This window comes from Sapajus apella, unplaced genomic scaffold, assembly GCF_009761245.1.
Source record: "Sapajus apella isolate SASKATOON/1434 unplaced genomic scaffold, GSC_monkey_1.0 scaffold42, whole genome shotgun sequence".
Classification (NCBI taxonomy): domain Eukaryota; kingdom Metazoa; phylum Chordata; class Mammalia; order Primates; family Cebidae; genus Sapajus; species Sapajus apella.
Genome location: NW_022436982.1, coordinates 4,527,061 through 4,552,942, shown reverse-complemented (window position 1 = coordinate 4,552,942; position 25,882 = coordinate 4,527,061). Strand labels below are relative to the sequence as shown.

General features: G+C 33.9%; 1 non-coding gene across 1 annotated transcript; it reads right to left on the bottom strand.

The window, feature by feature from the left end:
- Positions 1 to 8,730: 8,730 nt before the first annotated feature.
- On the bottom strand, positions 8,731 to 8,837 carry LOC116566181. The gene has a single exon (XR_004275780.1). It is a non-coding gene; the product is annotated as a U6 spliceosomal RNA (small nuclear RNA).
- Between the last annotated feature and the right edge of the window lie 17,045 nt (positions 8,838 to 25,882).

The following is a 25,882-nucleotide window of genomic DNA, read 5'->3' as shown; positions in this document are numbered from 1 at the left end:
TTCCAAACATATTTCTCTTTTTTTGCCAGCATTTCTGCTAAAATTGGTCTGATGTATCAGAATCTAGAGATTTGAAAAGATTTCTAACTGGCTAAGCCAGATACCATAGCCGAGGTTTTCACATTTTATTTTAGGTTAATTTTAAATATGGGTTAAATATAATTTGCATGGTAAAGATTTCTGAACTAGCTTGCTTTATTCATATCCTCTGACTTTTTCCATTTCACGCAATTGTCTACCCACTAACTAAAATCATAATTATCATTTGCTATATTAATGCCTGTACTAGGGAGGTGAACACGTTAGTTTGAGTTTGCAGGAGAAGGAAACATCTTCTTTCTATACCTCTGCATTAGTTATTTGGAGCCATAAAGGGTAATTTAATAATATTCTGATGATTTAAAACTAAGTTCATTTGAGATAGTTAAAAAGTTAATTGGCATTTAAGGATAAGAATAAAATAATCCTCTGTTAGTTTGTGCCCAGATCACATGTATGGGATCCAAGAATCCTATATAAGTTGTTGTAATATCTTCTCCACATATCAAGTAGTTATCTAAATGTGGTGACCCAGTATAATGGGACTCCTTTAAGGATCAAAAGGTATTTAAGCTTTTTAAATGTAGTGCATACATCAGAGGGCATGCCATTGATGATCAGTAAATATAGGTTAAATAAATAAAAATAAGTATGTGAGAAGAATTATTTGCCTAATGGACACTAAACTGATTAGATGTATTTAAATTTTGTGAGCATTTTACAAATTATAGCCTAAAATTTTAATTATTGAATATTGGAAATAATGTGAATATACTTAAATCTGTAATATTATAGAATATATTTTGGGTAGTTCTGCTTTGCCTAAGCCAAGTCCCAACAGAGTCCTTTTGTGATACTCTTTTGATATAATCCCATACTTGGGATTTGAGGTCAGCATTAAGGTAAATCAAGTGAAATCTAGTAAAGAAAAATTAGAATGCTTCACTGCCTGCTATACAAAATGATGCTGAAATGTGAAAACTCAGGAAAATTGGGACAGGAATATTTTATTTCAATGTAATGAATATTGATGCGAACCCTGCTGTGTGGACTTTCTATTCAAAGCAATGATATTAATTATATAACATAGCTTCCCATATGTTAGTAACAAATAGGTAGTCTTAAAAGTGATAATTACTTACCAAGAATAAAGTCTAGAAATATCATGCAGGTTAGCCCAAAATTGGAGTGGTGAGTCAGGTTACATTTATTCTGCATCTTTATAAAGGAAACAAAGAATAATGTTCAGGCAGTTATCCAGACCACTTAAAAAAATAGAAAAAGAGTAAAAGAAAAGCCTTTTGGTCACAGAAATGTATATTTGGAATTCTTTATTTTTGGACCAGGTTTATTTTTTATTAGCATCCTGTGTAACCTATATTAACAATATAAGTGTTCTGTCTTCTAGCACTCTTAATTATTATAGACATAGACTTAAATGATAAATACTAAAGTTGAATTCTGATTTTTGCATAGTCAGAGGATAATTAAGTGTACTGATGAGGTTCTCTAACTTCTTCCTAATAGGTATATTCTTCTAATTATGCAATGAATGCTTATTAAGTATCCACTATGTGTAAGTGGCAGAGTAACATAATTTATTTTTCTGGAAAAAAAAGTAACATCAGTCTCATTGGCTAAAGGGTTAATCTTGAACTTCGCTGCATTTTATAATTATTTTGTGGACATAATTTAAATCCCTTTTAATTTGCAGAAAGAATGTGGGTCACAAAATATATTAAGTATGGGAAAAGAAGATATGCATATAACTTAGAAGTATGGGAACATATTGACCAAATTAATAAAATCCACCATGGCTAGGCGGTGATTGGCAGTATGTTGTAGAAATTCAGTAATTGCTAGCCCTAGTGCTGTATTCACACAGGAATACTTTGTATCACTCTTGCACTGTTCCTAAATGCTTATATGATTTTGAGAAAATTATATAAGTATTATTAAATGCCCTGTTCTTCAGTTAGTTTCCTTGTAATTAAGTGGATATTGATAATCATCTCATTTGGTTGTTACATAGAATTGATAAATATGAAAATAAAATCTATCGAATTCTTGATACAAATTAGGTACTTATTAAATGTTTATTTCCTTTCCTTCCCATCTTACAAGACTCTTGTGATTAAAAAAAAAACATGATATATTTGAACTCACAAGCTAGTGCTTTTTGATTAATCTCATATGAATGTTCAATGCAGTCACTACTCTTTGTTGAAATTTCTGTTTTTAATGTCTATTTTTAGCAAAAGCCATCTAATTCCAAAATTAAGAGCTGATAGAAAACCCAGTTATGTTTAGCTCTACCATTTTACTAGGTGAGGAAAAGAATAAAAGGGTTTTAGTGACTTGACCAACATGACTAAACTCGTTGGTGTCAGAGTCAGGATCAGAATTAGCTCTTCTGATTCACATGCATACACTTTACACTATAAGAGATGGTCACTTTACTGACAAAACTGCTGTTTGAAGTAGGATATTTGGATGGTTCTATACTTACTGACTCTTCCATGTGTCAAAAACACTTATCTCCAATCTATGAAAGCAAGGACAATCAACACGTTAGTCAGACTGCCCATTTGTTTGACTAAGTTTCAGCAAACACAAATAAATGTAATAAAATGTCTAGAGTTTCACATAAATAAAAATAATTCTGAGAGAAGTTATAAACTTCATTTCTGAATTAAAACTCTAAATCGGGTGAGAATGTTGTTAAGGGTTCTAACTTTCTGACTACATCTTTCAGGAGAGGAAAATTATGTAATATATACAAAGATACCATTTATGACTACATACCATTGAAAGCATTATTTATTTGTTGCATTTATAGGGCATACATATTTTATGTGAGACCCAAGGGTATTTCTCGTTTTATGAAACACTTGCCCAGCTTTAAAGGACAAACAAAGCAACCCAATTCCTTTCTATAATAGCTTTTACCATTTAACCTTGGGAAAAAATTAATTTATGTGTGTTTATTCGATTAAACTTATAAAGTGGGAAATATTTTTAAACATCCTTGTTGTACCCAAAATATGGACACATGTGCAAAAGCAGTTCTCTTTGCCCAGTCCCTTAAATCTTTCCTCCAAGTTTCCAGACGCTGATTTGACTCTTCAGTCATCTGATCCAACACAGTTCATAGTAGTCTACAAACATGTATGACAGTCAAGACTGCATGCACATGCTGATTTCTCTTTAGAACCTTATATATCTTTCCTTTAAATGGAATCATAGACATACATAAAAGTGATAGAGAGGAAGATATATAGATTAGATAGAGACATTATTGTGTCTTTTCCTCCACATCAGAGTATAGCCTTTATAGAAAAACAAATGAAAATAACCTATCAAACAAAAAATAACCAAAATATCCAATAGTCATCTGTATGTTTAGGTTAAATAGTATAATTCTAGCACCCTTTGTTTAGCTACATAGCAGGTTTTACCAACACTAACTTAAGAGTGTGCAGCTGTTCACTTCATTGTCTGCATACATCACATCGGTATGGCAGCTGCATCCTATTCCCTAAAAGTCGTAGTGAAACTCTCTCAGAGGAAAATTTTCTTTATGTTTTACAGCACTGAGATGGCAAGCATCTTTATTTAATGCCAACAGCCAAGGGTGAAAACCAGTCCCTGTATTGTCAGTAAAATACCTTGGTAATTTCAGCTCCTTGGCTCTTGCATATGACCAATCCCAATAAACTCAGATTTCTTTTTTGTTTTCATGCACTTTGTTCTGATACCAACACATGAGATTAGTTGTATAATTGTTATTTCTACCTCTAGTCCTCTTCTTAACAGTATTGATATTCTGCCCCATGTGTTTAAATTGGGTATCATTTTAGACCCAGAAAATACTGCCTGGATCTCAACTAACTCCTGATCTTGGTTGGACTGTTGCCCTATATTTTTGCCTGCAAATCAGTTTCATTTCCTGAATTCCTAAATATGTGTGTGTGTGTTGAAATATTGAATATATGAATAACAATGTCCAAGTCACATATAAAAATAATGGAACTTGGGAGGCCGAGGTGGGTGGATCACGAGGTCAAGAGATCGAGACCATCCTGGTCAACATAGTAAAACCCCATCTCTACTAAAAATACAAAAACATTAGCTGGGCATGGTGGCGCATGCCTGTAATCCCAACTACTGAGGAGGTTGAGGCAGGAGAATTGCCTGAACCCAGGAGGCAGAGGTTGCGGTGAGCTGAGATTGCGCCATTGCACTCTAGCCTGGGTAACAAGAGTGAAACTCCGTCTCAAAAAAAAAATAATAATAATAATAATGTAACTTTAACTCACATCTGCAGCAACCTGACTAGGAAAACAATACATTTGCCTACAACAAACAATTCATAAGCCAGCATATGTGAGACAGACTTGCAGGAAGACAAATTGCTGCCTTTACTGACAATATTGTAAATGAAGAAAGCTTAGCAACAACTTTTTTTTTTTCCATTTATTTACTTTATGACATTTTAGGATTTGGGGTACATGTGAAGAACATGCAAGATTGTTGCATAGGTACACACGTGGCAGTGTGATTTGCTGCCTTACTCCCCATCACCTACATCTGGCATCTCTCCCCTTGCTATCTCTCCCCAACACCCCACCCCCCGCGGTCCCTCCCCTATTTCTCCCCAATTGACCCCAGTGTGTAGTGCTCCCCTCCCTGTGTCCATGTGTTCTCATTGTTCAACACCCTCCTATGAGTGAGAACATGCGGTGTTTGATCTTCTGCTCTTCAACACCCTCCTATGAGTGAGAACATGCGGTGTTTGATCTTCTGCTCTTCTGTAAGTTCGCTGAGAATGATGGTTTCCAGGTTCATCCATGTCCCTACAAAGGACACAAGCTCATCGTTTTTGATGGCTGCATAATATTCCATGCTGTATTTGTGCCATATTTTCCCTGTCCAGTCTATCATTGATGGGCATTTGGGTTGGTTCCAGGTCTTTGCTATTGTAAACAGTGCTGCAATGAACATTCGTGTGCACGTGTCCTTATAGTAGAACGATTTATAATCCTTTGGCTATATACCCAGAAATGGGATTGCTGGGTCAAATGGAATTTCTATTTCTAGGTCCTTGAGGAATCGCCACACTGTCTTCCACAATGGTTGAACTGATTTACACTCCCACCAACAGTGTAAAAGTGTTCCCATTTCTCCACATCGTCTCCAGCATCTGTTGTCTCTAGATTTTTTAATGATCGCCATTCTAACTGGTGTGAGATGGTATCTCAATGTGGTTTTGATTTGCGTTTCTCTGATGACCAGAGATGATGAGCATTTTTTCATATGTTTGTTGGCCTCATGTATGTCTTCTTTTGTAAAGTATCTGTTCATATCCTTTGCCCACTTTTGAATGTGCTTGTTTGTTTTTTTTCTTATAAATCTGTTTTTGTTCTTTGTAAATTCTGGATATCAGCCATTTGTCAGATGGGTAAACTGCAAACATTTTTTCCCATTCTATTGGTTGCTGATTCACTCTAATGACTGTTTCTTTTGCTATGCAGAAGCTGTGGAGTTTGATTAGGTCCCATTTGTCTATTTTGGCTTTTGTTTTCAATGCTTTTGGTGTTTTGGTCATGAAGTACTTGCCTACGCCTATGTCCTGAATGGTTTTGCCTAGATTTTCTTCTAGGGTTTTTATGGTGTTAGGTCTTATGTTTAAGTCTTTAATCCATCTGGAGTTAATTTTAGTGTAACGTGTCAGGAAGGGGTCCAGTTTCTGCTTTTTGCACATGGCTAGCCAGTTTTCCCAACACCATTTATTAAACAGGGAATCCTTTCCCCATTGCTTGTTTTTGTCTGGTTTGTCAAAGATCAAATGGTTGTAGATATGTTGTGTTGCCTCTGAGACCTCTGTTCTGTTCCATTGGTCTATATCTCTGTTTTGGTACCAGTACCATGCTGTTTGGATTACTGTAGCCTTTTAGTATAGTTTGAAGTCCAGTAGTGTGATGCCTCCCGCTTTGTTCTTTTTGCTCAGAATTGACTTGGCTATGCAGGCTCTCATTTGGTTCCATATGAAGTTTAAGGTGGTTTTTTCCAGTTCTGTGAAGAAGGTCATGGGTAGCTTGATGGGGATAGCATTGAATCTGTAAATTACTTTGGGCAATATGGCCATTTTCATGATATTGATTCTTCCTAACCATGAACATGGAATGTTTCTCCATCTGTTTGTGTCCTCTCTTATTTCATTGAGCAGTGGCTTGTAGTTCTCCTTGAAGAGGTCCTTTACATTCCTTGTTAGTTGTATTCCTAGTTATTCTCTTTGTGGAAATTGTGAATGGCAGTTTGTTCTTGATTTGGCTCTCTTTAAGTCTGTTATTGGTGTATAGGAATGCATGTGATTTTTACACATTGATTTTGTATCCTGAGACTGCTGAAATTGCTTATCAGTTTCAGGAGATTTTGGGCTAAGACAATGGGGTCTTCTAGATATACAATCATGTCATCTGCAGATAGACAATTTGACTTCCTCCTTTCCTATTTCACTGCCCTTTTTTCTTTTTCTTGCCTGATTGCTCTGGCTAGAACTTCCATTACTATATTGAATAGGAGTGGTGAGAGAGGGCATCCTTGTCTGGTGCCAGATTTCAAGGGGAATGCTTCCAGTTTTTGCTCATTCAGTATGATATTGGCTGTTGGTTTGTCATAAATAGCTTTTATTATTTTGACATACGTTCCCACAATACCTAGCTTATTGAGAGTTTTTAGCATAAAGGGCTGTTGAATTTTGTCAAAGGCCTTCTCTTCATCAATTGAGATAATCATGTGGTTTTTGACTTTGGTTCTGTTTATGTGGTGAATTACATTTATAGACTTTTGTATGTTGAACCAGCCTTGCATCACTGGGATGAAGCCTATTTGATCATGGTGGATAAGCTTTTTAATGTGCTGTTGCAATCAGTTTGCCAGTATTTTATTGAAGATTTTTGCATCTATGTTCATCATGGATATTGGCCTGAAGTTTTCTTTTCTTGTTGAGTGTCTGCCGGGTTTTGGAATCAGGATGATGTTGGTCTCATAAAATGATTTGGGAAGAATTCCCTCTTTTTGTATTGTTTGGAATAGTTTCAGAAGGAATGGTATCAGATCCTCTTTGTATGTCTAGTAGAATTTGGCTGTCAACCCTCCTGGACTTAGGCTTTTTTTGAATGGTAAATTCTTAATTGCTGCCTCAACTTCAGACCTTGTTATGGGTCTGTTCAGCGTTTCAGCTTCTTCCTGGTTTAGGCTTGGGAGGAGGCAAGTGTCCAGGAATTTATACATTTCTTCCAGGTTTACTAGTTTATGTGCATAGAGTTGTTTGTAATAATCTCTGATGATGGTTTGAATTTCTGTGGGATCTATTGTGATATCCCCTTTATCGTTTTTTATTGCATCAATTTGGTTATTCTCTCTTTTCTTTTTTATTAATCTGGCTAGTGGTCTGTCTATTTTGTTGATCTTTTTGAATGTATAAAATCAGCTCCTGGATTTATCGATTTTTTGAAGGGTTTTTTGTGTCTTTTAATTCCTTCAGTTCTGCCCTTGTCTTATCTATTTCATGTCTTCTGCTAGACTTTGAGTTTTTTTATCTTTCTCCTCTAGCTCTTTCAGTTTTGACGATAGGGTGTCAATTTTTGATCTCTCCTTGCTTCTCATGTGGGCACTTACTGCTATATATTTTCCTCTAGAGACTGCTTTAAATGTGTCCCAGAGATTCTGGTATGTTGTGTCTTCATTCTCGTTGGTTTTGAAGAACATCTTTATTTTTGCCTTCATTTCATTGCTTATCCAGTCAACATTCAAGAGCAAGTTGTTCAGTTTCCATGAAGCTCTGCAGTTCTGGGTTAGTTTTTGAATTCTGAGTTCTAACTTGATTGCACTGTGGTCTGAGAGACTGTTTGTTATGATTTCCATTCTTTTGCATTTTCTGAGAAGTGATTTACTACCAATTATGTGGTCAATTTTAGAGTAGGTGTGATGTGGTGCTGAGAAGAATGTATATTCTGTGGATTTGAGGTGGAGAGTTCTGTAAATGTCTATTAGGTTTGCTTGGTCCAGTTTTGAGTTCAAGTCCTGGATATCCTTGTTAATTTTCTGTCTGGTTGATCTAATATTAACAATGGGGTGTTAAAGTCTCCCACTATAATTGTGTGGGAGTCCATGTCTCTTTGTAAGTCATTAAGAACTTGCCTTATGTATCTGGGTACTCCTGTATTGGGCGAGTATATATTTAGGATCGGTAGCTCTTCTTGTTGCATTGATCCTTTGACCATTATGTAATGTTCTTCTTTGTCTCCTTTGATCTTTGTTGCTTTGAAGTCTAATTTATCAGAGATGAGAATTGCAACTCCTGCTTTTTTTTGCTCTCCATTTGCTTGATAATTCTTCCTCCATCCCTTTATTTTGAGCCTTTGTGTATCCTTGCATGTGAGATGGGTTTCCTGGATGCAGCACTCCGATGGGATTTGGCTTTTTATCCAATTTGCCAGTCTGTGTCTTTTGATTGGGGCATTTAGTCCATTTACATTTAGGGTTAATATTGTTATGTGTGAATTTGATACTGCCATTTTGGTGCTAGCTGGCTGTTTTGCCCATTAGTTGATGCAGATTCTTCGTTGTGTTGATTCTCTTTACCATTTGGCATGTTTTTGGAGTGGCTGGTACCGGTTGTTCCTTAAAAATATGGAACTCTTCAGGAGTTTGCATGTCATCCGTGTGCAGGGGCCATACTAATCTTCTCTGTATCGTTCCAATTTTAGTATATGTGCTGCCGAAGCGAGCACGCAACAACTTCTTAAAAATTGACTCCAAATGGCCCAAACTTGAGTAATAACTGACAGCTTTCCTAATTTTTGTCTTTGGTTTTAACTTAGAACCAATCACATAGGATATCCTGATTCCAGGTAGTCAGCATCCAGCTTCTCCATGACAACAACCTCTAATCAGAGCATATCTGAAGCCTCAGTTTCATTTCCTGCTATACAGCTTTCCACTTCTCTCCCTGCCTTTCAGTCTTTGCCAAGTGATAGTAATGGTGGCTGACTCTCTCACTACAGCAGCCTCAGAATAAATAAGCATTGGTTTTCTCATATTCCCACAATTTTGTGTGTGTTTGTGCAGATGCATGGGATATGTGAAGAACATCAGACTCAAAAAAATAAATATGTTAAGATAGGAGATTGACTTTTGTGGGAATGAAAGCTAGTTTGCTGCTTAGGGTTAAGAATATAGATAAATTCAAAAAATTTTTTCTCCATTTCTCTCCACTTGTGAACAAAGTGGATACAGAAGGTAGCTATAGGTTTTATTTCTGAAATGTGTGGGTATAACAGACCCAGTTATAGGTAAGCGTAAGGAGAGCAGAATGATAAGAGGTGTACCTTCCATGATCCATTTTTAGTTTTCTTGGTCAATTATAACTGCTGAGCCACTTAATGTAGAGTCCATAACTGTTATAACGAGGGCACCATAACTATTTTTGAACTATGGAGTGTGGCACCTATAAACCCCTCATTGCTTTTATGTCTAGTGATCCTGGCTAATTGACTAGGATGAAGCTTCTTTATTTGTTCTAATCATGCAGGAAACATTTATCAAGCATGTGCATAATGATTAGAAACTGTGGGTGAATTAAACATACAACACTTTTGGCATGTGCCCTCCAGAAATTTTTATTCTGATTGTGCATTTGATACCCACATATGAAATATTAAATGACAGAATAAGGCAATTATGTGCCAGATGTCACAGGCATTATATGATTAAGCCTCCAATTAAGACAAAATGATGGTTAGGTTTCTTAATTGCTACAAAAGTATATCAACATCTCAATATTTTCTCTCTCGGCAGGGTGCAGTGGCTCAGACCCGTAATTCCAGCAATTTGGGAGGTAGAGGCAGGCGGATCACCTGAGGTCAGGAGTTCCAAACCAGCCTGCCCAACATGGTGAAGCCCTGTCTCTACTAAACATAAAAAAAATAGCTGGGTGTGGTGGCATGCACCTGTAATCCCAGCTACTCTGGAGGCTGAGGCAGGAGAATCATTTGAACCCAGGAGGCAGAGATTGCAGTGAGCCAACATCATGCCACTGCACTCCAGCCTGGGCAACAGAGCAAGACTTTTGTCTCAAAAAAAAAAAAAATCTCATTTGCTCCTAGTATGTCTGGGTAAAAATTTGCCAGTCCTTGTCATAGAATGCACCCATCTGCTCTTATCAGACATATAGCTAAGAGAAATTTTATTTATAAGACATACTGAAAATACATGGTTATTTCATTTCATGTTAGTTATTTCTATGATCTATACTTTTTCAAGCCAGTCTGCTATGATAAAATATGAATTGCCTGCCCAAAGAACCATGTTCCCTGATTTGCAGATGAATATTAAGGTACATATTTTTATTTAAGATCACTATAAGAAGTAACCACACAAAACCCAGTATTATATTAGCTATAGGATGTTATTTGGTAATCTGTTCATGATATTTCTTAGTTTCCCCTTCAGAAAATTCTGCAGAAGAAAATTATTTTACATACTGGTATCATACAAACCTTGCCTTTACTGAGTATCACGTGAGTTGCTTATTTTCCAATAATAATCTAACTGACACTATCTCCCTCTAATTATTGCCGTCAATAAGTTAGCTGTAAAATTTGAATGTTGAATTAGTCAACATACTCATTGAGATATTATATGAAATGAAGTTTGGTAAAAGCAAAAGGGATGGGTGCAATGAACGAAGTGAGAAAAAGGAAGAAGGAAAGGAGAGTCACCTTTTGGCTCCTGATGCTCACGTTTAACCTTTTGTATTTCAAATATATTTTGGAAATAATACTTTGCCTCTACATATGCATTTTTTTAATCATTAAATTTTTAAGCCTTCAACTTTAGTTCAGTGTATTATTTCTTTGGATAGAAGTTACTCAGTCTGCCTTCTCTTACCTAATATACACAAAAAATAATTATAAAAATTCACTGCTTGGGAATAAGTGTTCAAGATCTGAAGCTATTTCTACTTAATTAGTATCTTAATTAATATTGGCATAAAATATGTGAAAGATTGAGCATGTAGGTAACTATCAATGCTTCCAGCTAGGAATGATCAATATGACATGTGAGGAATAATCACTGGACTTGAGAGGATTACAAAATAGTGATTGGTTAGCTTCCTTTTTTAACCAACAGCATTGAAAAGGTTTAAATATCACAAAATGAAAACTGTACAGTTTTCTTTAGTAAACATGTTTCTTTGTCATATTTTTTTAAAAGAGTTTTGCTCTAAGGATAGGATAGGAAACAGATTTTTATTGAGTGCTAATCATGGTCGAGTCTTGTGTAGAAATATTTTTTATTCAACTTTGGGAGGTAATAAATATTTTCATTTTACAGAAAGGAAAACTTTGATGAAGACATTTTTCTCAAGTCATACAATAAGTAAGTGAAAGATACAAGATTCAAACATAAGTTTATATGACTTAACAAATCTGTGCTCTTTCCTGACATGTCCTGCATCTCTGTTATTGATCATTTTTATGATAGTCTATCACTTTAGCATATGCTTCCGATTGTTTCTTCACTTACTGACTCATTATTTTCAGAAAAAATAGATTGTTCCTCCAATCATTAATTAATTCATTCTTTTAATAATGAACTTTTGGGTGTCTATTATGTTTTGTATACTGTGACAGATGCTTAGAATACAAAATGAACAACCTTGTTTCATCATGGTGATGTTAGTAACAGCAGCTGGCCTAATTCTGACTTGAGTAATTCCATTTCCACATGCTTAAAGCTTTCTTCTTAGGAAGAGAAGTGATTAAACATGACAATTTCATTTTCACATTTTGCAGCTAATCTGCTATTGTGCACCCTCTTAGAGATGTATCTACTTCAGAGAAGATGAAATTTTGTGAACACTTTATAGATGTTCAAATATTAAACAAGGATTTATAAGGTACTTCAGGATTAAATATGCGGCGTTGGAACTCCCTTGGTTTCTCAGAAATTTGTTAGTTAAAAAAAAATGGTGCCATCAGATAGACAACTTTATTAAGGCAAAGGTAAAATTCTAAATGCTTTCTACTTCCAGAATATATTGAAATATATATTTATTCATGACTTTGCTGTAGATATTTAAGTATGTTCATCAGCCTATGATTCTTAACTATTAGCTAAATTTTTTCCTGATGTCACATGTACTTTTCAACTTAAAAGAGGCAACAATAATTATCTCATACGTTGTTCTTGGCTACCTTCTTCTCTTCTAAAAACTGGCAATTATACAGGACACACAATTGTAGCTCTAGATGCATAGGCACAAGTCACCAGATTGTGAAAGTTACAGCACTAGTAGATGTGTAGCTGCATGGAGCAGCATTGCTGAACATATTTACTTTCTGTGAAGGTCACGTAGGTATCTATCAGGAAAAAAAAATGCACATTTATGCTGAACTGTGATCAGCCTTGAATTAATAAATCAAAAAATTATCACAGATGGTTTTGGTTAAAATTCAAGGCAAAAAGAAGATAAGGAGGGTTACTAAATAATTGAGAAAAATAATGTTTTCTACCACAGATATGTAGGTGAAGGCAGTGAATCATTAACCCATTTTGCCACATACTTTTAAAACATGGCTTGACTGCAAATTTTAGAAATACAATGCTATGCTTTTATCTTTAAACTAAAGAGTCTGAGGATATGCAGACACTTACTCTGAATCCTAATTTTATTTATATAATCATCCTTCTAGTTAGAAAGAAGAAATAAGTGAAAAAATTGCCGCAGGAAATACATATTTAGCCAACCAGTCATTGACAAAATCTGGACAAGGAGGTGATCTCTCTGCTCTTATTTCAGTGTTGTCACTGTAGGAAAGTAGAGGCCTATCATAGATAATTACTTAAATATGCTTCAAATAGACAGGTGCTCTCCTAGTAAAATCTGGCCAACTGCTTGCTCAAATAATTTCATTGCATATACTCATTGTGCTTATAATTTACATACAAAGAAATATTTTTGTCCATTCTAAGTGGTTCATAAGTCAACTGCAGGTGGCTAAATTACAATGTGTGACTTTGTAACAAAATTCATTCTCTTTTTTGGTGCGTATGCATGTGGTACAATTAGATTCAGTGAAATAATTTCAAAGTATTCTACACGTTAAAATTTTCAGTTTTATATCAAGCATTTTTGTTCTTGTTCTTACACCTGGTTTCTAACCAATGATGTGCAATGTTGGGCAAATATATTATAATTCAACTCAAGCTTTCATAATCTTCCTTAAAATTTTAAAAGTTCCACGAGTTTTCATATTGATTGGAACAAAACTAGAAAGTCATCATATTCAGTGTAATCTATCCAATTCTCCCCCTCAATCACTGTAACATGATGTACTAATACATCTCCTGATAGTTGATTACGGTGATTGTCAATCCAAAACAAATTGAATTTACTTATTTACAATTAGTCTGAAGAAGGCTGTTTGGTAAAAACAAGCTAGAAAATAATTTAAAAATCATCATTTCCTCAAACTAATATACTATTTACTATTAAATATTTTATATAGTTTATTGTCAAATTTAAACAATACTAAAAAAGTCAATAATTTCAAATCATCTCAAAACAAGACCCAGAGAAAATCATTGTAACATAGTTTATCCCTGCCCTTACAGAAAGCACAATTTCTGAAATTTATCTATATCTATTATATTTCTATCTATATTCAGTCATAGATATCTTTCACATTATTAAGGTACTCATTTTTCTGTTGTTTCCTTGCTCATCAGGCATTTGATTCTAGTCTTCCTTTGCCTCTAATACTATACTCCCTTCTGTAGTCAATAGTAACTTATTTGTACATTTTAAAATAACTACAAGAGTATAATTATAATACAAAGGATAAATACTTGAAGGAATAGGTACCCCATTCTCTATGATGTGATGTTTACTCATTTCATGCTTGTATCAAAACGTCTCATGTATTCCATAAATATAATACCTACTCTGTACTGACCAAAATTAATTAAAAATTTCAAAAAATTATCTTTGTATTGAAATCCTACAGAGACACCCCTGCATCACCCCTATATTCATGTCAACATCAATCAGTGGCTTTTTAACCATTTATAATATGTCAACTTTAATATTTTTTATGTATTCTATTTTTTAATTTTTACATTAGATTTTTATGTATGCTATTTTTTCTTAGTTCTTACTGATCTTCTTCACAAGGCAGTAAGCCCAGTAGGGGCAGTAAACCCTTACATGCTTTGTCGTTGCATTATCCATTGTCATTTTGAAAGTCTGCATTGTATTTATGTATGTGTATGGATATTTGTGTATATATAAGTTAATTTCTAAAAAAAGAAAAAAGATTCTAAAATAACATTTAAAAAGACTTTTGTTTTCAGAAAGATGGTTTTAACATACTTTTCTCTATTTCTACGACTAGGCATAGCTACATTACATATTATTAATACTTAGTATCAAATACATTATGTATTATTACATACTAAACACATTTAAGAAAACTTGAAAATTGGAGAAAAGTCAAAAGTCAATCAAAAGTCAAACAGGCTAGGAACTTCAGGATTTGAAGAATAACGAAGTGGTCAGTTTCTTGAGTTTTCTTTTTTGTTTCACATATCCTACATTTGCCACTGGAGAAGCCAGTATCCCAGATATACTAATAGTGCAAAACTCTGAAAAATTAACTAAAAACTTATAGCAACCTAGAGAGTGTTTATTCAGTAAAAGCTGCCAAATCTCAAAGAGCAGCAACATTTATGTTATTTTAACGGATCTTAGTTTAATCTCTAGTTCCACGGTACATTGGGAACCTTGAAAATAACAGCCTACCTTTCTCATATAGGTAGACAAGAGAGCAGAGGAGAAAGCAGAATAAACTTAGTTTATCTATCTGGTGACATCTAAAAGACACCCAATCAAAAGTCTTGCATTTACCTTACATAACTCAGAACTCACCTAATAAAGCTGCTACCTGAGGGAATTTGTCAAAAATACTTAAATGTAAGTATTTCCATTGCTATTGCATCAGGTAATGAAGAACAACTGGAACAAACAATCGATTAGTCAAAATTATTAGGAGGAAACTCTGTGAGTGATATGGTTTGGTAAATACAAGCTCTTAAAGTTCTGGCATATTTCTGGAAGCCAAGAATGTCGATTAGAAAGCTTGAAGTTCTGTCCTTGCTGCATGCTCAGGAAAGAATTGAGAAAGTCCTAGATGCCATCTTTGGCGGAAACTTGAGGCTTTGTGCAACCAAGAACTGAAGGCTAAGTCACAGTTGTAAATTGTCTGAGTATTGAGGGTGTAATTCAACACACACACACATACACACACACACACACACACACACACACACACACACAGCCTATAGAAAAAGATTGAGAGAAATTTTGGTTCTAGGCATTTAAGAAAGTATTTGCCTGTTTTCATTGTCTAATCATTAGATAATTAAACATTGGCTTCAGTGGCCACACATGACAATAACATAGATTTTCCTGAATTGGTTCAGAAAAGCCAGCAAACAAATAATAGTGACTGCAGGAAACAGTAACAACAAACCCCAGGGAGGGGGAGACATATCATAATCAAACTGTCAAAAGCCAAAAGCAAAGACAGCATATTGAAAGCTGTAAAAGAGAAGTAACTCAAGTACAAGAGATCTTCAATAGCTGATTTTTACCAGAAATTATGGTGTCCAGAGGCAGTGGGATGACATAATTAACATGTCAAAAGAAAAAATAAAAGCCATAAACTATAATTCTATATTCAATAAAATCGTCCTTGAAAAAGGAGAAATTAATGTATCCCAGATAAATAACACTGAAACCATATGAGCTAACAAACATCTTCTAGAAAAAAATGCTAAGGGAAGTCCTCCAGGCTGAAATGAAGGGACACATGAGAGTATGCGCAATACACATAAATAAATAAAGATGATGTGTAAACATAACTACTTAAGTAAACATAAATGCTACCTTAATAGCCTTTGTATGTTCTTTTTTCCTCCCTTATTTAAAAGACAACTGCATATATCAATAATTACAATATATTTGTTGATGGGCACACAATGTATAAAGAGGAAGCTTGTGAAAATAAAATCATAATTAAAAAAAGAAAAGAAATTTAAAATATATCTAGTATAAAAAGAGAAAAAACTGAAAAATTTGAAGAACAAGAAATGATATATAACAAAAACAAATAGCAAAACAGTGAAATATGTTCTTTCTTATAACTAATTATGTTAAGTGTAAATAGACTAATCTCTCATTAAAAGTCAGAGATTGACAGAATAAATTAAAATAAAAATAAAAGAACATTATCCAACTATGTGCTGCCTATGAGAGATTCAAAATTTAAAGACACAAATAGATTGAAAATAAAAGAGTGGTAAAAGATATTCTAGGTGAGACATAACCACAAGAGACCTGGAATAAATATAATATTTCTCAGAAAAAAAAATAAAATTTCAGGCAGAAATTTTCCTAGACACACAAAAGGACATTATAAATAAAAAAGTCAATTCATCAAGAATCCATAACAATTATCAATATACATACAGTTAAGAACAGGGTCTCAAAAGACATGAAGCAAAACCTGACATAATTTAAAGAAGAAATATTTTAACATTAATAGATGGAGACTTTAGTACCCCAGTTTACATAATGAATACAACTAGAGAGGCAGAACAACAAAAAAATTAAGACTCTGAGAATAGTAAAAACCAAGATAAAGTAACAGAGATCCATAGAAAACTCTAACCAACAATAATGATATGCATATTCTGCAATGCACACCATATGCTAGCCCACAAAACAAGCAACAATAAATTTAAAACTATTGAAGTTATATAAAGTATGTTCTCTTACCCCAATGAAAAGAAATTGAAAATAAATTATAGAAGAACATTTGGGGACTAACAAATATGTCAAAATTAAACAACAATTCATAAACAAGTAATGTTTCCAAAGAGAAATCACAAAGAAAATTATAAACTACTGCCTGTTTGGGCTGCTATAAGAATACCATAGACTGATATTTGAATAACATTCATTTCCCACAGTTCTGGAGGGTAAGATATTTGAGATCAGGGTGTCAACATGGTTGGGTTCTGGTGAGAGCTCTCTTACTGGTTTTCTCACATGGCACAAAGTGATAGAAAGAGAAAAGAAGCTTTCTGTGTCCCTTTCTATAAGCAATTGTCTTAGTCCATTTGCACACTGCTGTAAAGAACTGCCTGATACTGGGTAATTTCTTTAAAAAAAAAAAAAGAGGTTTTATTGACTTACAGTTCCTTGTGGCTGGGGAGGCCTCGGGAAACTTACAATCATGGTGGAAGGTGAAGAAAAAGCAATGTGTGTCTTACATGGCAGCAGAAGAGAGAGTGAGAGAGTACAGGGGGAAGTGGCAACCTTTTAAACTATCAGATCTTGTGAGAACTCACTCACTATCACAAGAACAGCATGGAGGAATCACTTCCACTCAGGTACCTCCCTTGACACATGGGAGTTACAATTAGAGATGAGAGTTGGGCAAGGCCACAGAGCCAAACCATATTAGGCACTAATCCTAAAAAGAGGGTTCTACCCTCATAAACTACCACTTGTGAAAGACCCCATCTCCAATTCTACCACAATAGGGATAGGGTTTCAAAATATAAATTTTGGTTGGAAACAAACATTCAGTCCACATAAAATTCTTTGAGATCAAGCAAAAAATAAAAACAAAATATACAAAAATATATGGGATGTAGAAAAAGCAGTGCTGAAATGAAAACAAGTAGTGGTAAAAACACACATTAAAGAAGAAGACAGATTTCAAATGAATAATCTAAACTTTCACTTTAAGAAACTAGAAAACAAAGAGAAAATTGAGTACAATACAAAGAAGTAATTTTATTCTCAACTACAAACATGGTAAGTATGTGAGACAATTCATAAGTCAATAAGCTCAATTAAAACATTCCACTATATATATATATATATATATATATATACATTTCAGAACATCGTATGTTCCAGAATAAATATATACAATTATTCTATGTCAATTAAAAGTTTTTTAAAAGTTGGTTTGTTTAACAAAATCAGCAAAATTCAGAAGTGTTGAACTAGACTGACCATGAAGAAAAGAGAGAAGAATCAAATTGTTAACTTTAAAAATGAAAATGTGGACATTATCATGGACCTCATGGAAACTGATTATAGAAGAATGCTGTTAACAATTCAAAAACTTAGATGAAATAGACAAATTCCTAGAAACACACAAATTACCCAAACTGACTTAATAGAAATAGACAATATGAATATATCTGCAATAGAATATTAAATCAGCAGTAAAGAACCTCCCAACAAAGAAAAACTCAGGGCTGGATGCAATCACTGGTAATGCTACCAAACATTAAAAGAAGAATTAATACCAATCCTTCTCAGTAAGCACAGAAAAGGATGCTCAACATTATTAGTCATTAAGCAAATGCAAATGAGATTTATAATTAGATACCACTTTATATCCACTAGGATGAGTATGAAAATTAATGATAATAACAATCATTAGCAAGGTTGTGGAGAAATTGGAACTTTCTTAGATTGCTGGTAGGAATATAAAATGTTGCAGCACTGTAGTAAACAATTTGGCATATTCTCAAAATTTAAACTGGATGACCCAGGAATTTCACTCCTACATGTACACCAAGATGTATTGAAAAAATATGTTCACTCAAAAATTTGTGGGCCAAATTGTACAAACTTAGAGTTATGTAGGATAATAATAAGTCTATAGAGCTAATGTACAGCTTGAGGGTATCTTATACTGAAAATTAGCTAAGTGAGTAGATATTAGGTGTTCTCACCTGAAGAAAAACAAAGTAACTATGGAAGATAATAAATAGGATAATTTTCTTGATTGTAGAAACCACTTCACTATATATTGTATATAAAAAATATGTTATACACCTTAAGTATATATAATAAAAAAGAATTGTCTGAAAATACCAATAATAACATTAAATTTTATTTACCTAAACATACCAATTAAAAGGTAGAAATCAACTGCTGGAAAAAAGTACATGGCCCAATTTTATGTATTTCTGTATACAAAAAAACTAATTTCAGGTATATTGGTGTAGGTAAGATGACAATAAATGTTGGAAAAAATCTACCATGCATGCAGAAATAAGTGAGAGTATCTATGTTAGTGTGAGATGAAGTTTACTTCACTGGGAAGACAATTACCAACATAAATAGGTCCATCCACCAAAGAGGTATAAGCAATCCTACAAGTTAATGCACTGAACAATAGACCTAAAAGAATATGTGAAACAAAATCAAATAAAACTGAAAGAATAAATAAAAAAAATCCAGAATAGCAATTGGAAGAGACTTTAACACCCTACCCAGTAGCTGATCTATGTAGAGAGAATATCAGCAAGGATCAAATAAACGTCATCAACCGAGAAGATCTAATTAACATTTAAGGAATACACAAGACCAGTTGAATGAACATACTATTAATGTATTAATGGATAATATCTAAAATGGAGCACATCTAAATCATAAATGAAGACTCAACAAATTTCAATGATTTGCAATTATATAGGCTGTGTTTTCTAACCACAGTGAAATCAAACTAGGGAATAATAACAAAAAGACAACATCTAAAACTCCATATACTTGTAAAATAAATAAGACACTTCTAAATAATACACAGGTCAAAGAGGAAGTTGCAAAACAATAGCAAAACTTCATAGAACTAAATGAAAATAGAAGATATTTGTCTATGTAAGATATAGCTATAAAATGTATAAAGAGGGAAATTTATATCACTAAAAACTTACTTTAGAGAAGAGAAAAGGTCTCAAAACAATAACCTAATTTCTTAACTTAAAACACTAGAAAAAGAAGAGGGGAAAAAGCCCAATGGAAGAAAATAATGAGAAGCAGAAATCAACAAGATCAAAACAAGGAAAACAAAGTCAGTGAATCAAAAGTTTGATTCTTCAGTGAAAATAAAATTGGTAAATCTCTAGAAACACTGACAAATTAATAAGAATAAAGACGTAAATTGAGGAATTGAAGAGGGGCTGTCATGACAGATTCTACATCCATTTCAGTTACTTGAGAATCAGAAATTCCCCAGAAGTAATCAAAATTAAAGAAATGATCTGAAGAGTTGTATAACATGTAAATAAACTGAATTTTTACTTTAAAACCTTGTAAGTAGAAATATCTAGGCCCATATGTATTCACTGAAGAATGCACACAGGCATTAAATTAAAAATTAAAACCAATTTTACAAAATCCTTTTCAGAAAAGAATATTAAGAAATGCTCTCCAACTCACATGATGAGGGCCTGCTACTATCCTAAATGTATAACCAGTAAAAGACAGTCCAGAATATGAAAAAATAAATCAGTATCTCCCAAAAATTTAAATGTAAAAATCTTTAAGACAATATTAACAAATAAAATGTAACAATGTATAAAAAGAATAATACACCATGAACAAGTGGGGTTTCTTCCAGGTGTGCAAAGCTAGTTTCACATTAAAAAATGAGTAAATATAATCCATCATATCAACAGGCTATATAAGAAAATTATGTCGTTACAACCAACTGACAGAGAAAAATCATTTGATAAAATTTAGCACCTCTGAATATAAAAATCTTAGCAAATTAAGAATAAAATCTTACTCAAGTTGATAAGAGTATCTACAAATGCCCAGGACCAGATGAATTAACAGCTGAATTCTACCAGAGGCACAAAGAGGAGCTGGTACCATTACTTCTGAAATTATTCCAAACAATAGAAAAAGAGGGACTCCTCCCTATCTCATTTTATGAAGCCAGCATCAACCTGATGCCAAAACCTGGCAGAGATACAACAAAAACAGAAAATTTCAGGCCAATATCCCTGATGAACCTCAGTGCAAAAACCCTCAATAAAATACTAGCAAACTGAATCCAACAGCACATCAAAAATCTTACCCAACACGATCGAGTTGACGTTAGCCCTGGGATGCAAGGTGGGTTCAATATATACAAATTAGTAAACATAATCCATCAAATAAACAAAACCAATGACAAAAACCACATGATTTTCTCAGTAGATGCAGAAAAGGCTTTAGATAAAACTCAACACACCCGTCATGCTAAAATAAAAATCAATAAATTAAGTTTTGATGGAAGGTATCTCAAAATAATAAGAGCCAGCTATGACAGTCCCACAGCCAATATGACATGGAATGAGCAAAAGCTGGAATCATTCCCTTTGAAAACCAGCACAAGACAAGGATGTCCTCTCTCACCACGCCTATTCAACATAGTATTGGAATTTCTGGTCAGGGCAATCAGGCAAAAGAAAGCAATAAAGTGTATTCAAATAGGAGGAGAAGAAGTCGCGTTGTCTCTGTTTCCAGATGACGTGATTGTATATTTAGAAAACCCCATTGTCTCAGCCCCAAATCTTCTTAAGCTGATAAGCAACATCAGCAAAGTCTCAGGATACAAAATCAATGTGCAAAAATCACAAGCATTCCCATATACCAATAATAGGTAAACAGCCATATCCTCAGTGAACTCCCATTCACAATTGCTACAAAGAATAAAATACCTAGGAATATAACTTACCAGGGATTTAAAGGACCTCTTCAAGAAGAAGTAAAAACCACTGCTCAAAGAAATAAGAAAGGACACAAACAAGTGGAAAAACATTCTATGCTGATAGATAGGAAGTATCAATATCGTGAAAATGGCCATACTGCCCAAAGTAATTTATACATTCAATGCTATTCCCTTCAAGCTACCATTGACCTTCATCACAGAATTTAAAAAAAAAAAAAAAAAAAAACTGCTTTAAATTTCATATGGAACAAAAAAAGAGCCTGTGTAGCTAAGACTATTCCGAGCAAAAAACAACAACAACAACAAAACAAAACTGGAGGCATCATGTTACCTGACTTCAAACTATACTACAAGGCTACAGTAACCAAAACAACATGATACTGGTACCAACGCATGTGCGCGAGCACACACACACACACACACACACACACCCCCCAATGGAACAGAAGAGAGGCCTCAGAAGTAACACCACACATCTACAATCATAAAATCCTTGACAAAAAACAAGCAATGGGAGAAAGAATTCCCTATTTAATAAATGCTATTGGGAAAACTGTCTAGCCATATGCAGAAAACTGAAACTGGACCCCTTCCTTTCACCTTATACAGAAAAGTAACTCAAGATGGGTTAAAGACTTAAACATAAGACCTAAAACAATAAACTTTCTAGAATAAAACCTGGGCAGTACCATTCAGGACATAGGCATGGGCAAGGACTTCATGATTAAATGTCAAAAACAGTGGCAACAAAAGCCAAAAGTGACAAATGAGATCTAATTAAACTAAAAAGCACAGCAAAAGAAGCTATCATCAGAGTGAACAGGCAATCTACAAATGGGAGACAATTTTTGTAGTCTATCCATCTGACAAAGGGCTAATATCCAGAATCTACAAGGAGCTTAAATAAATTTACAAGAAAAAAACCATCAACCCCTTCAAAAAGTGGGAAAAGGATATTAACAGACATTTCTCAAAATAAGACCTTCATGTAGTCAACAAACATGTGAAAAATGATAACCATCACTGGTCATTATAGAAATGCAAACCAAAACCACAGTGAGATACCATCTCATGCCAGTTAGAATGGAGTGATTAAAAAGTCAGGAAATAACAACAGATGCTAGAAAGGTTGTGGAGAAATAGGAACACTTTTACACTGTTGTTGGGAGTGTAAATTAGTTCAACCACTGTGGAAGACAGTGTGGCAATTCTTCCACCATCTAGAAATAGAAATACTATTTGACCCAGCAATCTTATTACTGGGTATATAGCCAAAGGATTATAAATCATTCTATAAAGACACATGCACATGTATGTTAATTGTAGCACTATTCACAAAAGCAAAGACTTGGAACCAACCAAATGCCCATCAATGATAGTCTGGATAAAGAAAATGTGGCACATATGCACCATGGAATACTATATTGCCTTAAAAAAGGCTGAGTTCATGTCCTTTGCAGGGACATGGATGAAGCTGGAAACCATCATTTCCAGCAAACTAACTTAGGAACAGAAAACCAAACACCATATATTCTCACTCATAAATGGTAGCTGAACAATGAGAACACATAGACACAGGGAGGGGAACATCACAAAGTGAGGCATGTCAGGGAGTGGGGGGTTAGGGGAGGGATGGCATTAGGAGAAATACCTAATGTAGGTAACGTGTTGATGGGTTCTGTAAACTGCCATGGCACATGTATACCTATGTAACAAACCTGCATGTTCTGCATATGTATTCTAGAACTTAAAGTAAATATATATATGTATCTACAAATGCCTATGGTAAACATCATACTTAATGGTGAAACGTTGAATGCATTTTCACTTAAATTGGAATATATATATTCTGAACATATGATTTTCTGGAAAATATAATGGAGACAGCAAAAAGATCAATGATTACCAGTGGTTAGAGGAAAGTAGGGATAAATAGATAGATATACAGGATTGTTAAGGCAGTGAAACTACTCTGTATTTTACTATAGTGATGGATGCATGTTATTCTAAATTTTTCCAAATCCACAGAACATGCAACACCAAGAGTGAGCCTAAAGTGTATAATGTAGGTGCTAATGATATGTCAGTGATGGCTCATCAGTTGTAAAAAAATGTACCACTCTATTGAGTGATGCAGTCAGTTGTAGATTGAATATGATTATGTGTCACATGGCAGCTATATTTTACAAAGAGTTTGTGTTTAGACATTTTTGGTGGGAATGTAAATTAGTTAAACCTGTGTGGAAAATGGTATGGAGAATTCTCAAAGAACTAAAGCTAGAACTAATATTTGACCCAGGAATCCCAATATTGACTGTCTATATGAAGGAAAAGAAATCACTACATACAAAAAAACACCTGAACTTGTATGATCATTGTACCATTATTTACAATAGCAAAGCCATGGAACTAATCTAAGTGTCTTTAAATGGTTGACTGGATAAAGAAAATGTGGTATATATACAACATGGAATACTAGTCAGTCATCAAAAAGAATGAAATCATTTCCTTTGCAGCAACATGAATAGAACTGGAGCCATTTTCTTAAGTAAACAAAGAAAACCAAATACCACATGCTTTCACTTATAAATAGAATCTAAAAAATGAGTACACAAGGAGATAAAGACAAAAATAGTAGACACAGGTGATTCCAGAAGAGGAGAGGGCATGAGGGGCATGACAGTTGAAAATAACCAATTGGGTATAATGTTCACAATTTGGGTAATGGGTACACTCAAAGCCCAGTCCCCACTTATATACAATATATCTATGTAAAAAACCTGCAAATGTAACCCCAAATCTAAAATTTAAAAAATAATTTTTATTTAGTATGTATGAACAACACTCCAAACTTAGTTAAAACAAAACCAAAAATATCCTATTAGAATATGAGCATAGTAAATTAACATATTTCTCACTGGAGAGGATATACAGGTAGAAAAAAGCCTATACAAATATGTCTGACATCACTTCCTGTATGATTTAACAATTGCACTGTTAGGTATTTATTCCAGATAAATGGAATCTTATGGTCACAGAAAACCTATAGAAAAGTGTTCATAACAGATATATTTATAATAGATAAAACTGGAAACCTTAATAAGTGAATGTTAAAAAAAAAAAAAAAAACCTGTGATATCTCCATGTCATGAAATACTATTTAGCATTAAAAAGGCCACTGATATGCACAACAGCATACATAGATCCAGGATCAAAAACTATGTTGAATATAAAAAGCCAGTCTCAAAATAATACACTCTTTATTACTCTAATCATGCAGCATGCTTAAAATGACAACAAGATCGAGATGAAAATTGATTAATGGTTGCCAGGGGTTGGAGATGGTGGTGGAGGATGGTAGCTGTGGCTATAAGAGAAAAACAGGTGGGACAAAATGATTTTGAAACATACTCACATGGTGGTTACATAAAAGTAACCCTGATAAAATAACTTAGTACAAAACCCCCACATATATGCACACACACACACACACACAGACACACACACAATTAGTGCATGTAAAACTGTTTGGCCTGAATAAAGTCAAATGATTTTCATGAATGCCAATGTCCTTGCTGTGACTTGTAGCATAGTTAGGAAAGATGCCTTAATTTTGAGTAAATTGGATGAATGGTATAGGAATCATTGCATATTATTTCTTACTACTATGCATGAATCCATAATTATCTCACAGTAAAAAACTAAAAAGAAAAGGAATAGAAGCATAATAGTTAAGTGGTTCCCTTTATTTAGGAATCATAAAATATGTAGAATAGTCTGAGCTTCATTCCCGTTTCTTAGTATTGTAAAAATCTATTTTTGAGTTATATAGTTTTTTAAGTAAATGAACACACATCTAATTTTTATTTTCATTTCTACAACTACAGACGATTGTTAAAAGCATTGTTCTGAATAAATAATTTTATCTGAAGAGAAATGAATATTCTTTATGTAATTCAATTCCATTTGCAGAAAATACTACAGGTGTTCTATTTAAATCATACTATTTCAAAACAATATTTCTATTAGTACCTGACATCCTGATTCCTTAGTACTCAAATTGGTATGCTTGAAAATTGAAGTTTCATTTAATTTTTAAAATTTACCAGTTTGCACCTGCATGAAATATCTTTCTAAAACACACTCTTCAGAGTATGAGGTACTTACTCATCATTAAGTGGGCA